Source organism: Petaurus breviceps, unplaced genomic scaffold (assembly GCF_028583685.1).
Source record: "Petaurus breviceps papuanus isolate PSGF00001 unplaced genomic scaffold, PetGlider_PUasm1.0 79, whole genome shotgun sequence".
Lineage (NCBI taxonomy): Eukaryota > Metazoa > Chordata > Mammalia > Diprotodontia > Petauridae > Petaurus > Petaurus breviceps.
In genome coordinates, this window is record NW_027186523.1 from 26,104,761 (window position 1) to 26,122,483 (window position 17,723).

At 33.2% G+C, this 17,723-nt stretch overlaps 1 protein-coding gene across 1 annotated transcript in view; it reads left to right on the forward strand.

Moving 5' to 3' along the window:
- The first annotated feature begins 2,278 nt into the window (after positions 1-2,278).
- LOC138175877 (cadherin-related family member 4-like) overlaps positions 2,279-17,723 on the forward strand; it is a 133,000-nt gene continuing 117,555 nt past the window's right edge. The window contains exon 1 of the mRNA XM_069106512.1: positions 2,279-2,460. The gene's annotated coding sequence lies outside the window, so the exon portion shown is untranslated. The remainder of the gene's footprint in view (positions 2,461-17,723) is intronic.

A 17,723-nucleotide genomic window follows, 5' to 3' on the forward strand; every position in this document is an offset into this window, starting at 1 on the left:
CGCATACAGATCTTTGAGTGAAATTTAATGGTGTATCAAATTAGGTGAGTCTGAAATTTATAACTAACCAAGTTAACTACATTTAGAAGAGAATGGTTGTATTTCTTTCAACTGTCCAAAAGTGCAAAAGGGCAGAGCTGACTGAAAAGGCAGCTGCAGAAATTGTGACACAACTGATTCCTGATAGATGAAAACCCCCTAACAAATTCATACATTATCAGTTTTTTTCATTTATTTTTAAAACAGGTATTCCAACTTTCACTAAGGGCAACAGACACGACAAGTCTGTTCTGCCAAGGAACACTAACCATCATGATCAGAAACGTAAATGATGAGAAGCCTCAATTTGAGTAAGAAGATCTACTTGCTTTTAATTTTTATAAGATTAAGCAATTATCATATTTCAACATTACTAACTGATTACTAAAAATAGTTGTTATTATTATATGTTATTGTGTTTTAAACGTATTCATGGGAAAGAAGAAATTTCTTATCAGTGGTCATCCAGGTAGCATCTCCATTGTTCAATGGAATGCAAAATTCTTGAGGGAAGCAACTGTTTTCATTTTTGTCTCTGTATCTTCTGCACCAAACAGAACATAGTAGGCATATCATAATTGTTTCTCAAAAAGAGCTGAAAGCAAATGAAAGGTTTTTTTCCTTTTGGGATTGAGGATAATAATAAAAAAAATTTAGAATAATTTAACCCAGGTAAGCCAGACTATACTCCTAAATTCCAGAAGAAAGAAAGATTGGATCAATCAAGCAATTATTATCTTAACACAATACTTCACTTTGGCTGTGGAGTTCTGAACTAGTATGCCGTTATGGTGGTTTCAGTACTTATAAAGGGATCAAGGCATAGTAGAGAAATTTCTGGATTTAGGGTCAGGAAGACCTGCATTCAGATCCCACCTATACTCTGTATTCCTTAGTTTTTTCATTTGTTAAAAGAAGAGGTTGGTCCCTTCTAGTTCTGAATCTATGATTCTGTGAACTCTTCAGAATAAACGTCTGTATTAATTCAATAAATATTTTAAATACTTATGTTGTGCTGAGTACTTTGGGGAATAAAAAAATAGCACAGTATAACTATAACTTATCCTCTATTCAAGAATAGCAGACATACCCATATGAAAAGTTAAGTAAAAATCAGTCAGATTGAATGTGTGTGTGTGTCTATTATATGCTTATGTAATCTCCAGGTTTGTAGTATCATCGGACTTCCTTTGTGAAAGTTCCTTTTACCATTGCATAATGACAGTTTGTAAGTAACTTGCTCTTTGAGCAGAGATCTGGTAACTTTATTTTATGCTTAAATTAAAAACCATTCTTAGCTCTCAACCATACAAAATATTTCAAGGGCTAAATAATCTGTAGTTTGCTGAATCCTGTGAGAATTGCCTAAGGCAATGAAAAGTTAAGTGACTACCATGGTCCCAGAACCAGTATGTTTTAGAAACAGGACTAGACCTAAGGTCTTCTTGACTCTGAGGTTAATCCTCTATTCATTAAGCTATTTTGCTTCTCCAAATTTTATGCAAGTCAACAATACATAAGCTGTGGCAGTGTATTATTAAATGGCCAATTAGCGGTACTTACAATAAAAGTTATAAGTTTGTAGAGTGACTGTTGTGGGTGGTAGTAGTCAAAGAGATTGCCTTGAAGACATTGACCTTGATCAGAGCCTTGAAGAATGAGAAGGATTTGCATAGAGTGCAAATCTATGGATGGAGATGGAGAGGATAGACAGGACATTTTAAGAGGAAAAAATTGCACTGACAGTTTACTCTAGTAAGTTGTTAATTTGAATATGTCTATATGATACCAGAAATCCAGATGAAAATTAAGACACCAATTGAATTGTTGAAATGTTCCTAAAATTAAATGTTTGTTGTTTTGTAATAATGTTAATAACATGTTTTTTATAGTGCTTTAAGACTTGCAAAACTCTATGTATTTGCATATGTGTATACACACACACACATCTCATATTCAGACAAACTACTTGAATATTTCACTGGCATTTTACGTTTTCTTCTAGCTATTTGATGTCATGTTAACATAGCCACAGACTAAATGGTTTGGAAGAGTTAATGCACCTACAAAAAATAAAGTAACCTTGTACCACAGATGGATTTTCTCAAGCACTTGAATAGTTTTTGAAGAAGTTTAAATACCAGAAAAAAGGAGGGTGGTATCATCACAAATCTCAATGAAGTTTTGCAGACCTCCATAACTTGGCAAATGTGTGTGCCTGAACTTACATCCTCAACATTTTTCATTCACCAGCAAATGATTTTCTTTGGTTTAGATCATTTCCTTTCAATTCCATTAACGTGACTGAGAAGAAATCTGTTGGAGATATTATAGCAAGAGTAAAAGCTACAGATCGAGATGAAGATAGCAACATCACCTATTCTTTTAAAACTCAACAGACTGTGTTTGGTTTGGACCCTGGTAAGTTTATTATATGCTTTTAAACTATTTCCGTTAAATATTCGGAATCTAAAAATAGCAAATACAGCTAATTTATTTGTATTTCCCCTTTAGAGGGAGTGTTGGTAGGGTTCCCTACCCCCTCTTCAGAATGAAACTGACTATAAAAAGGGAAGAAATAAAGGCTGCTACTAGACAAGTTGTATAAATGGCCGAGCAGTGAATGTGTTGGTCACCTATCTGTTAGCAGGCTGGACATGCATTTCTGCCTCATATCTATCTTTCACAATCCTTATATTACTTTTAGAAAAATAATTTTAAAAATATTTACTTATTTCCCTCCAACAACACTAATTATTGCATAAACAAAAGAAAAAAAGAATGCACACAAATCTAGTTTCCATGTACAATTAAGAACAATATTTTAAAATGTTTTGACTTTAGAAGAACCAAATAACCACATATACACTTTATCTTTGTTGTTTGCCTTTGAATTTAAAAAAAAAAGTGTCCTTTAATTAGATTTTATCACTATAGCTTGCATTTACCCCTTGTTTTGCAACGGTTTGGCACAGATTCCTTTTCAATAGCTGAAGTCATTGTGTATGTTGTTCTTTTGATTATGATTTTTTCACTCTGCATCATTTCATATCATTTGACTTTATATATTCCTTATATTTGTCATTCCTTACAGTAAACTAAACATCAGAGGCACCACATTTATGCCATATAAGACTCAGAAAAGGGACTGAATATTTAGCCTGGAAAAAAGGATATTTAGCTCCCCTCTCCCCAAGATATGTGAACCCTCCTGAAGTATTTGAGAGGTTGTCATATGGAAGAGGAAATATGCTTGTCAAATGATAGTATGTAGAAACTACAAAGAGCCAAACTTGCTCCAAGAAAATACTTCCTAATAATTAGAAATACTCCAAAGTGGAATTGGCTGCTTTGGGTTTAGTTAGATTCCCCTCAGTAAATCTCCCTTTAAACATTAGCTTCATGCCCAACTTTTGGGAAAGTTTTAGTAATTCTAGTTTACTAGTGAGAATTTACTACTAAGGGATTTCATGGACTTTGAGATCCCTTTCAATTATGTGAATCTATATTCATGTAGTAGAGTTTGTTTATATATTCCTCAATTGTTGGGTACATAATTTATTTTTTATATTTTTGCTGTTACCAACAGCCACTAGACTTTTTTTTTGTAGAGAAGAGCCCTTTCATCCCATTACTACCCTGCTTAGGATATAAGCCCAAAATGTGATATCTGAATCAAAGGGTATACATTTTTTGTTAGTATTTATTATACATCGCACTATTGCTTTACAAAATAGTCAAAGCAGTTTCAACTACAGTGAACTGTATATTTCCCTGAATTCTCAACAACATTGAATTGCATCATCTTTTATCATATTTGCCATTTTCTGAGAGCAAGATGTTATCTAATAGTTGCTTCAAGTTGTAATTCTCTGATTATTATGACTTTGAATACTTTCAAAGTAGGTGTTGATAATTTGTGCTTTTTCTCTTGAAAATAGCCTGTTTATATTCCTTGACCAATTATGTATTGGAGAATGACACTTGTTCTTATAAATTTGTAGCAGTTCTACTTAAGTTACTTTGTCTAGTAATTTTACTTAGTCTTTTCCATGTACTTTATATTTTTTCTACTTATATGTATGTTGAATCATACCAGTAGAATATAAATTCTTTGAGGGTAAAGATTTTAGTTATTATCTTTATAAATCTAGCACCAACCATGGATGGTATTTGTACACAGTATTTCCTAAATGTTTATCTGGTTGAATTAAATTATTTTTTTCCCTTAATAACAACAACAAAAAAAACTGGAAGGGACTTTGGGCTAAGGTAGTGGTATGAAGGTTAGAAGAGGAGCCCAGGCCTCTCAAATATGTTGCAGCAATGATCTAAGGGGGAATAAAAACTAGATAGAATAATGATCAAGAAATCTGAAGAACAGCATCAATATATTACTTCATTCAGGCTAAAACTTCATAAAAGGCAGGCAAAAACACTGAGCACTGGAAGGTTTTGGAAAGTCCAAATACGTCCAGATGAAGAATTCTGAAATCTATAACAGCATATGGTTCAGGGAAACCCTAGTGCAACAGAAACTCATAAAAACACACAAATTAGGAAGGCTCTTTTGGGACAGAAGCCCACAATACCTTGACTAGAGATGCCCTAGTAGGGACAAAAGCCTATAGCAGCAAACAAGCTAGGAAACCCTAGGAGGTGAGACACAGTCTTGCCTATAATACATATATCAAGGAGAGCTCAGTGGAGCATGGAAATCTTTTGCATATCCCTGAATGGAGATAGCTAACTACAGAATACTGAGCAGGGATACTAAAGCTTCACAGAATTCTAAATGTAGACATATTTAGAGAAGTAGATATCAATGCTGAGCAACCTTGAAATTGAGATTAGGAGCAAGTAGGGACTGGATATTCCAACCAAAAATGTAAGAAGGATGGAAACTGACCTTGGTACAAAAATTCAAATCAGAAACCAAAAAGGGACATATGAGTAAACAGAAGAAGACAAATGCTATAAAGAAATACTCTGGATAAAGAACTGCCTGAAGGTAATCCTGGAAGAAATAGACAAGTTCAGAACTGCAAGTAGAGGTTAAAAAGAAAAAAAAATGACTTGGTCATGAGAATTACAAAAATATTAGGAAGAAATAAAACAATAGGAAAAAAGAAAAATGTAAATGAAAGATATCAGCATTAGTAAACTATAAGGCTAATAACTGGTTTAGGAGAAGAGGTGGAAAATTTTCTCCAAATAGCAGATTCCATGAAAATTAAAGTAGTGCAAGAGCAACTCCAAAAAGTTTGCATAAATACATAGAAAAAATGAAGCAAGAGATTAAAAATCAAATCAAAGCTCTGGAGAAAAGAAGAAAAGAAAAAAATGGCATAATAAAAAACAAGGTAAAGCTTGCCCAAATATTGGCTTTCCTGAGAATTAGAATACACCAAACAGAAATCAGTTAAATCTAAGAAAAAACAATAAATATCAGAAAATGAGTTTGAAACGATGGATGAAAATGTAAGATATCTACTTTCAAAAACAACTAATTTGTAAAATAGGTCAAGAGATATACTTTAAGAATCAACAGACTCAACTGCAATCCATGACCAAAAATAAAAATAAAATCAGGACACCAAATTTCAAGAAATTATAATTTAAAACAATATTTTTACTAGAACCAGAGAGAAAAGTGAAACATAAAATCCACTGATTACCTCCTGAAAGAATCCACCCCCAAAATGAAGCATTGTTGAAATAATGCAGAGCTTTTATGTCAAAGTAAAATATTGCAAGCAACTAGAAGAAAAATTTAAAAACTAATGCTTCATAGTCAGTGTCCCACAAGATCTGGTAATTACTACTATAATTAGATAAAAATCTTAGAATGTAATATTGTAAAAGGAGGTCAATAAAGACTTACAAATAAAAATGGCAATATTTAAGATCCATATCTTACAGTGGAAAAGTGGGCCTTTAAAAATATGTTGTTTTGGGGAAGCTAGGTGACACAGTGAAAAGAGCACCGGCTCTGGAATCAGGAGGACCCAAGTTCAAATCAGGCCTCAACACTTCACACTTATTAGCTGTGTGACCTTGAGTAAGTCACTTAATCCCAACTGCCTTGGCTTTCCCCCTCAAAAAACAAACAAGCAATAAAAATATGTTGTTTAGTCATATCCAATTCTTCATAACCCTATGGACCATAGTGCAACAAGCTCATCTGTTCTCCATTATTTCCTGAAGTCTATCCAAGCTCATGTTCGTTGCTTCCATGAAACTATCTATCCATCTCATCACCTACCATCCCCTTCTTCTCTTTATTTCAGTCTTTCCTAGCATCAGAATCTTTTCCAGTGAGTTCTCTCTTCTCATCATATGGCCAAAATATTTAATCTTCTACTTTAGTATTTTTTCCTTCCAATGAATAGTCAGAGTTAATTTCTTTTAAGTATTGATTGATTTGATCATGTTGCTGTCCAAAGAATGACTAATGAAAAGAACAGAGATGAGTAGAAGCTTTGAATCACAAACATAGAGTCAAGGGAAATTGAGAAATGTAAATGTACTTGATCAATGATGAAGCTAAATAATATGAAGTATGAGGTATGTATATCCTCACAGGGAGAAAAGAAACAAGTTTCCTTTCAAAATTCTAATGTGTTCAAGAGTCATAGAAGGAATTCAATAAGAAAAACAGAAGAACTAGGGGTGGGTTTTGTTGGTTTGTTTGTTTTATGGTCTTGAAAGAGGGAAGTGGCAGTCATAATATGAATTCATATTCTCTAATTACAAAAGGAATGGAAAAAGGAATACACAGAAAAAATGAGGGAGTAGGTTGTATAACTTACTGTGTTTCAATATTGGGCTGTGTGAGAAAAATATACACATATGGAGGAAGAATTCTAGAAAGGGAATATGACATGAATCCCATTCTTATCTGAACTGGACAGACACATAAAATATACACAAAAAGTTTGGTGAAATAATTACACTTAACAGAGAAATGGGTACAAATACAGATAGAGACAATAGGACTTAAGAGGGGTAGTAGAATCAGAGAGGAAATAGTTTTAAGCAAAATTAACTTCTACTTCAGAGGATAGGTCATAAAGATGGTAAGGACAGAAAAATAGAGATAATACCAAAATAAAAGTAATACCAGTGGTCTGGTTCTGGGCAAAGGTAAGGCAAAAGGGGCAGTCTAGTAGGGAAAAAAGTTTCGTCAATTATAAATCACTAGTGTTAAGAAAACTCCTTTGTTTTCACTATCCTCTTCTTTTCAAATGGGGAGTAAAGAAAGGGGAAATTTACAACTATATCCCAATTAGTATGAATAACAAATTCCCCTAAGTGTTTACATTATTTGAATTAACATTGCATATTTCCAATGAGATAGAACCATTTACTATATATTACATAATTATAACTTTGAATAGTGTGAATTTGAATACATGTGTCTACTTCATAGGATTCATTATTCACACTAATCAAGACTGACTATATAAGAAGATATGATGGAGGAAACTATATAAATCATAGTCATAACTATGAATATGAATGAAATAAATTCACTCATAAAATGAAGGGTAATATAAGAATGGATTAGAAACCCAAATTAAAAAAAAAACAGATTATTTATATGAAATACACTTGAAAAATAAAGACTTGCATGTAATTAACATTTATTATACTCATCAGAATTTATTATGATCTAGGTAATTTTTTTTAAAGCAGGGATAACAATATTCTCAATCAAGGCAACAGTAGAAGTAGACATATTGAAAAAAGAGAGAGAGGGAGTTTACTTTAAACTCAAAGCCATTATCGACAATGAAATAATATTGTTGCTTAAGATATGTGGACCAAAATGCATAGCATCTATGGATGTAAAGGAAAGATTAATTGAATTACAGGGGGAAATTGTGAGCATTTAGGGACTTCAATATATTACTCTCAGACTTGGACAAATCTAATAAAAAAAAAAGATAAGCAAGGACCTGAATACAGTTTTAGAAATGTTAGATATCCTAGAAATCTGGCAATTGCCGAATGCAAATATGGGGGGGGGGGGGGTGAGTGAGTGTGTGTGTGTGTGTGTGTGTGTGTGTGTTCACATGTTCATGCTTCTCAGTTGCTCATGGTACCTTTAAAAAACATATTACGGTGTACTAGTACAAAAATAATTTAAGGAAACATGAGAAACAAAGCAAAAGAAGAATAAATGTAGCTCAAGATCCTTAATATCAACACAAAAGTATTGAATATTGTATTAAGTACAAGGCTATGGAAACATATTAAAATGATCATATACTTGTGGCCAGGTTCGATTTATATCAGAAATTCAGGGATGGATCAATATTAGGGAAAATATAGATATTCTATAAAATATTAAAAGCAAAAACAAAAAAAATACATTATTTTATGAAGAAATATAGAAACCAGGGGTGGCTAGGTGGTACAGTGAATAGAGCACTGGCCCTGGAGTCAGGAGAATCTGGGTTTGGATCCAGCCTCAGACACAACACACACACACACACACACACACACACACACGCGTGCCATGTGACCTTGGACTAGTCACTTAACCCCTCCAAAAAAAGCAAAAAAAAAAATGAAAACAAAAACTTTTGACAAAATAGCATGCCAATTTCTGCTAAATACATTAAAAAGCACTGGGATAAATAGCATCTATCTAAAGGCAAAAGCTAGCAGAAATGGTACAGGCTGTAAGAATTAAGGAAAAGACAGTTGTTAATTTTCACATTTGCTATAGTTCTTCAAATCCTAGCATTAGCAATAATAATAGCAAATACTCACTCTAATAAATTAAGTGCCTACTATGTGCTAGGCAATGTACTAAGTGCTTGGGCATACAAATAGAGGTGAAAGGCAATTCCTGTGTTCAGGGAACTTACAATCTAATGGGAGAAATGACATATATACAAAGCAAACTATATACAGGATAAATAGGATATAACAGAGGAAAGTAAAAATATTTAAAAAATAAATCAAGAGAATGATTATATTAAGGAAATCATTTTATTGCTTTTCATAGATGATTTTTACTTAAAGAATCCTAAAGAGTCAACTAAATTTTAATTGAAATAAGTCAATTAAAAAGTAAAATATAGAGGAGAGCTAGGTGGTGCAGCGAATAGAGCCTGTAGTCAGAAGGACCTGAGTTCAAATCTGGCCTCAGATACTTAACATTTACTAGCTGTGTGACTTTGGGCAAGTCAACCCTCATTGCCCTGCCTTCCCCCCTCCAAAAAAGCAAAAAAAAAAAAAAACCAAAAGTAAGATATAAAATAAATATTATTAATTATGTCTTTTTTAAATTACCATACAATCCATCAAGAAGAGATCAAAATCTGAGAGTCAAAACATACAAGGAAGTTAATAGACCAATATTTCTAATGAACATTGACAAAAATAATTAAATAAAGGTTCATTAAGGAGAATACAGCAAAATATCACAAAGATTACACAGCAATTCTTGTGGCAAAAAATCAGAAACTAATAAGGTGCTCATCAAATAAGAAATGACTGTATTCACCTTGTATATGAATTTAATGGAATATTATTGCACTCTAAAAAAATGACACGTTAATTTCAGAGACCCCCCTAGAAATTTTTTTATGGATTAATGCTTAGTTAGATGAGCAGAAGAAGAACAATTTATATAATGACTAAAGTATTATAAAGAAAAACAACTTTGGGAGTGGCTAGGTGGTGCAGTGAATAGAGCACCGGCCCTGGAGTCAGGAGGGACCTGAGTTCAAATCCGGCTTCAGACACCTAACACAAAAAAACTAGCCATGTGACCTTGGGCATGTTACTGAACCCCAAGTTGCCCTCCAAAAAGCAAAAAAAAAAAGAAAAGAAAAGAAAAAAAAGATTGTTTAATTCTGGTGCAGCTAGGTGGTGCAGTAAATAGAGCACTGGCCCTGGAGTCAGGAAGTTTTGAGTTCAAATCCGGCCTCAGACAGTTAATACATACTAGCCGTGTGACTTTGGGCAAGTCACTTAACCCTAATTGCCCTCCAAAAAGCAAAAAAAAAAACAAAAAAACAAAAACAAACAAAGAAACAAACAAAACCCAACAACAACTTTGAAAGACTCAAGAACTCTAATCAAAGCAACTATGACTTTAGAAAGTTGATAGCTGTTGTACTAGAGGTGCAGAATTAGATATATGTCTTTGGGAATGGCCAATGTGTGAATTTCTGTGCCTTGACTGTGCTAACTTGTTATATGGGAATTTTTTTGGTAGGAGATGGAGTATTTGGGGTAATAGGAAGGCCCATGAGGGTGATTTCTTCCAAAGAGATAAGAAGAAAAGAGGCATCAATTCAACATTTAAAGCAAATGCACAAAAGATCCTAAAAGATAAGGAGTGAAAACATATAAACAGGCCATTCTGAAGTGATAAAATCCAAGCTCTCTATAACCATATTTTTAAAAGTTCAAAATAACAAATACTTAGTGAAACACAAATTAAAGCATCTCTGAGATCCCAACTCATACCCATAAATTTAGCATGGTTGATTAAAAAAAGAAAAAATTACAGATATTGGAGGGGCAACAGCAAAACATCTCTACACTGTTGGTAGAGATGTGAATTGATATAGACATTCTGGAAAGCAATTTGGAGCTAAGCTCAAAGTTACTGAACTATACATACCCTTAGAGGCAGTGATAACATCCACTAGGCTACCCTAAAAGAGATTTTTTTTAAAGGAAAATGTCTTATAAGTACACAGATATTTGTAGCAGCTCTTTTTGTGTTATCAAAGAATTGGAAACTAAAGTAGTGTCTATTATTTGGTGAATGGTACATAAATGTAATGGGATACTATTTTTTGTGAAAAGCAATGAAAGAGATTTTAGAGAGATCTAAAAAGACTTATTTGATTGGGAACAGAATGAAGTGAAGAGAACCAGGAGAATAATTTAAACTATACTAAAAACATTACAAACTCTAAGATAGTTAAGAGCTCTGAACAATACAAAGTTCAACCATAATTCTGGAGAATCAGTTATGAAGCATGATACCTACATTCTGACAGCAAGATAATGGACAGAATAAGAAGAATGAAAAAAATTCAATTTTAGACATAGCCAAAAAAATTAAAATTAAAAAATAAAGGACAGAAGGTGTTCAGAGGGTTAACAGACAAATGAAACAGCTTTGGGAACTGATTGATATTCTGAGTAAATACATACTTACAAAACAAAAGTTGTAGATAATAAAAATTTGTGGCCTCACATAAAATCCTTTTTTATGTATATGAAAATATTCACGTTTGGTTTTGCTTGTCAAGTTTAGGAAAAAAAAAAACATAAGATAAACAAATATGTTAAAAAAGACCAGAGGAGACCTTGGTTATCTCTAGCATAACCAATGCAATTTATTTATTATAATAATTATCATAAATTTTGATATTTTAATATCATTGTCACTTTTCAATGATTTCCCCCTAACATACAACCCTCTCTTACAACAAAGAAATATAGTTAAACAAAACAAATCAAAACACTGACTGTGTCTGCCAATTAATGCCTCATTTTTAAAATTTACTCCACCATCTTCCTGCCAAGAGAAGGGGGGCATATTTTACTGCCAGGCCTCTGAAGTGAAGATTGGTCATGGCATTGATCAGAATTGTGATGTCTTTCAATGTTGTTTTCCTTTACATTAATGCAGTCACTATGTAAATTGTTTTCTTGGTTCTGGATACCATGCTCCACATTAGTTCAAACAAGTCTTTCCAAGTTACTCTGAATTCTTCATATTTTTTTTATTTCTTATGGCAAATAGCATTCCATTACATGCATGCATCAAAATTTGTTCAGCCATTTCAGAATCAATGACAACCATTTTCCTTCAGGTTTGTATGTATGTGTTTGCTACCATGAAAAGTGCTACAATTTTTTTTTTGTATATATGTCATAAGATCTGTTTTTAGCTCCTTGGGACATAGGCCCTTGAGATGAATTTGAATTCTCCTTACCAATATGAATCAATACTTCCTCTGCAATTTATCATCTTAAAGAGTTGTTTGGGGCTCAATGATGTTAAGTGATTTGCTTGGAGTCACATAGTATGTGTTAGAAACCAGACTAGAAAAGTGGTCTTCTTGACTACCAGGATTTCTTTTCACTATAGCATAGAGAGCCACAGAATACTTTAGCCTCCCCACAAACCAACATTTACTCATAAGCTTAACTGTCTGCTTGCCTGTTGTCTTTAGTTACAAGAACTTCATGAGAAATATTTGATGTAAAGACATCCCCTCAGTTGATTGCTTCATTTAGTATAACTCCATTAAGCTTTTGTGCAGGTCTTTTAATTTAATTTATATATTTTCTTTTTTATCTTCTTGTATCCCTTGCATTCTCCCCAAAGTCATAGTTGCAGAAGGTACCTCCTTTCATTCCCCTCTAATATTTTTCAAATAATATGACCTTTTTTATTTAGGTCACATGTCCTTTTAGAGATTATTTTAGTATATGGTTGAAAGTATCAGTCTAAATATATGTAATGGTAATAGTAATTTGAAGATCTTCCCTGTCTATTAATAAGCCTAAGGAAATTTGAAGACCTTCCCTGCTTTGAAAACAAACTCTGCCCCCTAATAGGCTTAATGTAATCACATGGAACCTTTTGTGGGAGGAGTTTCCTGAAGGGTGGAGCAGACTCCACAAGAACCTGGGAGTCAGAACAGCTAGACAATGGGAGGAGAGAGGACAATAAGCAAGCAGACAGTTAGGCTTGTGAGTAAATGTTGGATTGTGGGGAGGTTAAAGTAGTCTATGGCTCTCTATGCTGTTGTGACATTAACTTCTTTGCTACTACAATGGAATTGACTTACTGGTTTGGGGATTTGGTTTTCTGGGGTCTGAATAAATGTTTTGCTTCTGTCTTCTATATGGAGAGTCTGTTATATTTTGTGATTGAGCACCATGCAGGTATATTTACAGTGACTGTGGGCACTGTGAATATTGCATTGGCACTACAATATAATTTTTTCATAAATTGCCAAATTGCTTTAACGTTTTCCTAGCTGTTTTTGTTAAATAGGGTGTCATGTCTAGTAGGTTTTGTTCTTGGTTTTATCAAATACTAAATCAAAATGTTCAATTGATTCTGGTTCTTACTTACTTAGTCTGTCCCAGTTATCAGTCTTCCTATTTTTTAAGTAGTACTAATAAATTTTGGTTATTATTACCTTTTGAGGGTAGTTTGTGATATATTAATGCTAGACCACTTTAGTTTCTGCTTTTTTCATTATTGTTTTTTGTATTCTTACCATTTGTTCCACTAAAAAATTATTTTCTTTTTAAAAAGAATTTCATTGCTATGGCAGTAAATCTATAAATGGAATTAGATAGCATTGCCATATATATTATATTGGCTTGGCCCAAACATGAATTAAGGTCTCTCTAATTATTTAAAACATTCTTTATTTCTACAAAGTGTTGTCTTCTAGTTCAATCAGTCAGCAAGGATTGAGTAAACAATTATTATGTGCAAGGCTCTGGGAATAAAAGACCAAAAAAAGGAAACAATATTTGCTCTCAGTGCATTTAGATAACATGCACGTGTTTATACAGAATAAACATACACATATATAATAAATGGTACAGCTAGGTGGCACAGAGGATAGAGTGCAGGACCTGGAGTCAAGAAGATCTTAATTCAAATCCATCCTCACACACTAGCTGTGTGACCCTGGGCAAGTCACTTAACCCTGTTTGCCTCAGTTTCTTCGTCTGTTAAAATAATCTGGAAAAGGAAATGGTAAACCACCCCAATATCTTAGCAAAAAACAAAAAACAAAACCCAAAAGGGGTCACAAAGAGTTGGACAAAACTGGAAAAAAAAGACTAAACAACAATATAACAAATACAAAATAACTTCAAGGCAGTTAAATACAATGTAGTCAAGTATTTAGGGAACTAGTAGTTGAGGGGTTTAATGAAGGTTTTATGTATAATTACATGCTTGATCTATATTTTGAAGGAAGTGAGGAATTGGATTCTCTGAGATAGAGGTTTATCATTGGGAATATCAAGTGCTGAGACATGGGGATGGAAGATGGAGTGTCATGTATGAGTCACAGAGAGGTCATTTTGGCTAGATTGACTTTAGAATGCATAAGAGGAAGAAATATAGGATAGGTTGGAATTAAGTTATAAAGAGCTTTAAAACTAAACAAATCTTTCAGAATTGTTTGTTTTTACAATGCTGTTGCTATTGTGCCACTGGAGTCCAAAGTTATCAATGATGTATAAATCATAAACCTAGTGACTGTCCTCATTCTATTTTTTTAATCTCTGTGAAGCCTTTGACACTGTGAATCCCCTTCCTCTTCTTAATACTCTTCTTTCTAGTCATCCTCTTACCTGTCTGCTACCTCCTTCTTAGACTACTTTCTTGAACTGCCTCAAGTCTGAGCCTCTTCTCTTTTCCATTTATACTATTTCATTTGGTGACCTCATCAGCTCCCATGGCTTCATAATCTTCTACACTGATGGTTTTGAATCTTTTTACCCAATTGTATCTTCTATTCTGACCATTAACTTTAACCCTAATGTGTTCAACTTCTTAACTTTCTTATTTATGTTAAAAGCACCATCATCCTCCCAGTCACAAAAGAATGAACATAGGTGTCATCCTCAACTCTTCACTCCCTCACACATCTAATTTGTTGCCAAGTCATTTCAATTCTGCCTTTGTAACATCTCTAGAATATGTTCGTTTCTTCCTTTTGGCACTGCTACCACTGTGGTGTAGGTTCTCACAGCCTCATACCTGGACTACTGAAAAATGGCCTGCTAGTGGGTCTCTCCCCACTCCAGTCCATCCCCCACTCACCTGTCAAATGTATCTTCCTAAAGTGCAAGCCTGACCATGTCACATCCATATCCAATAAACTCTGATAGCTTCATGTTGCTTTGAGGATTAAATGTAAAATCCTGTTTGGCCACTCTCCACAGATACTATGATCCAATGACACTGACCTCCTTGCTGTTTCTTGAACAGTATACTCCATCTCCTGACTCTGGACATAGTCTCTTACTTTCCCCAATATCTGGAATTCTCTCTCTCCTTATCTCTGTCTTCTAGATCTCTTGGCTTCTTTCAAATCCAAGTTCAAATTCTATCCTCTATATGAAGCCTTTCCCTCATAATTATTATGCCTTCCTTCTCTTGATTATATTCCATTTATCATATATGTGTACATATAAATGTGTATTATAATATATATTATATCTTGTTTGATTTTTATATGTTGTTCCCATTATACTGAATTCTTTGAAAGTAAGAACTTTATTTTATTTCTTGCTTTTTTATACTCAGGGATTATCATAGTGGGTTTTTTTTGGCACATAGTAAGTGCTTAATAAAAGCTTGTTAAATTAATCTAACTACTAGTATAAATTGTTTTTCTGGTTCTTTTTGATTCACTCTGAATGATTCTAAAGCCAATCATGAGCAGCTTTCCAGAGGACTGCTGCTGTGAACAGCTTCAAGGATCTGATTACACAGTATAGTGAACTTGCTATTTATTCAGCAGTAAATTAAAGCAAAACATTCACAGAAATCAAAGTACAGCATTCACAATGTTATGACATAACTTATCTCTAAAATGGCAACATAATTTTCACCAAAGTGGTCACATAGTTTTAAACAAAGTACATTCATTTGTAACTCAGTCATTTAGTAATTCTATAATTTAGTAAGTCCTTAATTCAATCATCCTTAAGGAGGGACACAAAGTACAATCATTCAGTAAGTCCTTAATTCAATAATCTTTAAGGAGGCTTGTCTCCTTAATGGAGACAAAGTGCAAAGGTCAAAGTCCTCCACCCCTAGGTCACAGTAAATCACAATCTTCTCAGTCAGCATCAGGTACCCAAGAAGAGATCTTTTCATTTTGACTCGAGGCTGGTTCACAACTTGTAGGGTTCACAAGTTCTGCTTCTCAGTCATGGGAAAGGATCAGAAGAAACTAGAACTGAAACAACGTGTCAGTTAAATAGCTGAAACAAGGTGTTAACTACTTTGCTTGCCATTATAATAATTTTGTTCAATTCTTCCCAAATTTATCTGAAATTGTCCACTTCATTGATTCTTTTAGCAAAATAATATTTCACCATCTTCATATTTGATATTTTGTCCTATAATTTGTTCAGCCATTCCCTAATTGATGGACACTATCTTAGTTTCAAATTCTTTTAGATTAAAAAAAGTACCACAAATTTTTTTTTCTATTTATAGGAAATTTCACTCTTCCTTTGATTTCTTTTGGGTAAAGACTAAGTAATGGTGTCATTGGGTCAAAAAGTATACACGATGTAGTAACTTTTGGGGGAGGATATAAATCCAAATCACTTTCCATAGTAACTGTATCAGTTAATAGAGCCACCAAATGTGCATCAATTTAACTGTTTTTCTATTCCCCTGCAACATTTGTAAAATTTCCTTTTTTGGTCACCTCTGCCAACCTAATAGTTGTAAGATAGAACCTCAAAGTTGTTGTACTTTGATTTATCTAGTTATTAGTTATTTGATTTTTTAACTTTTGAACTACTTGTTCATATTATTTAGCCATTTATCAATTTCAGGAATAGCTATCAGTATTTTAAATTTGAATCTGTTTTTTTTAGAAATGAGACTTATCAGAGATATAAACATCAAAGATTAGTTTTTCTTCCAGTTAACTGTTTCCCTTCTAATTTTAACTTCATTAGGTATGTTTTGACAAAAACTTTAAAAATTTGATGTAATTATCATTATCCATTTTATCTTCTGTGCCCTCCCTATCCCTTTTTCAGTCATACATTCTTCTTCTGTTGTTGATCCAAAAGCTAATTTCTTTTGTGCTCTCCAAATTTATTAATGATGTGACCTTCTATGTCTAGATAGTGTAACTATTTGTTGTTTATCTTGGTGGGTGAATATGTAAAATGTATGTATTATATACATGTGATATATTAATGTGCTAATTATATAGAATTCATAAATAATATGTTTTATGTAATATATATTATTTGAAGTTAAATTTTTTATGACTATATCTTTGATATGTAATAGTGGTGATCAATATTCTTGCTTTACCTTTTGGTAAATGTTTGGGGAAGACTTCTAGTGTTTTTACATTACAAATATTGTTAGCCCTGGTGATAGTATATATGTAATCTTCTTTTATTCTCACAACAATCCTTTGACACAGGTACTATTATTATTCCTATTTTACAGAAGAGAAACCTGAGACTGAGGTTACATGACTTTCCCAGAGTGACATAGCTAGTAAATATATGAGGTGGAATTAAAATATAGGTCTTCCTGACCCCAAATTCGGCATTCTTTCCACCCCCCCCCCCCCCCCCCCCCCACCTTACAGGCTTAATCTTCTAAACAGAGTTAAATGTATAGTTCTTTTTTAAATTTTTAACAATTTGTCATCTATGGTATGATGTGAGGACCACTAGGTAATATTTTCTGCCTAAAATTATATCCCTTATGGCCTCTCACATTTCCTAAGATTCTGTCACTAGAAATTATTTTCCTATATTTTGGAAGGCTTGATGATTTTTAAGTTTTTTACTGAAATGAAAATGCACCTTCAAATGACCATTAGTATATTGAGTACTACATTTGCCTGGACAATAAATGAGCATAAAGAGAACATGAAAATATAAAACCTGAA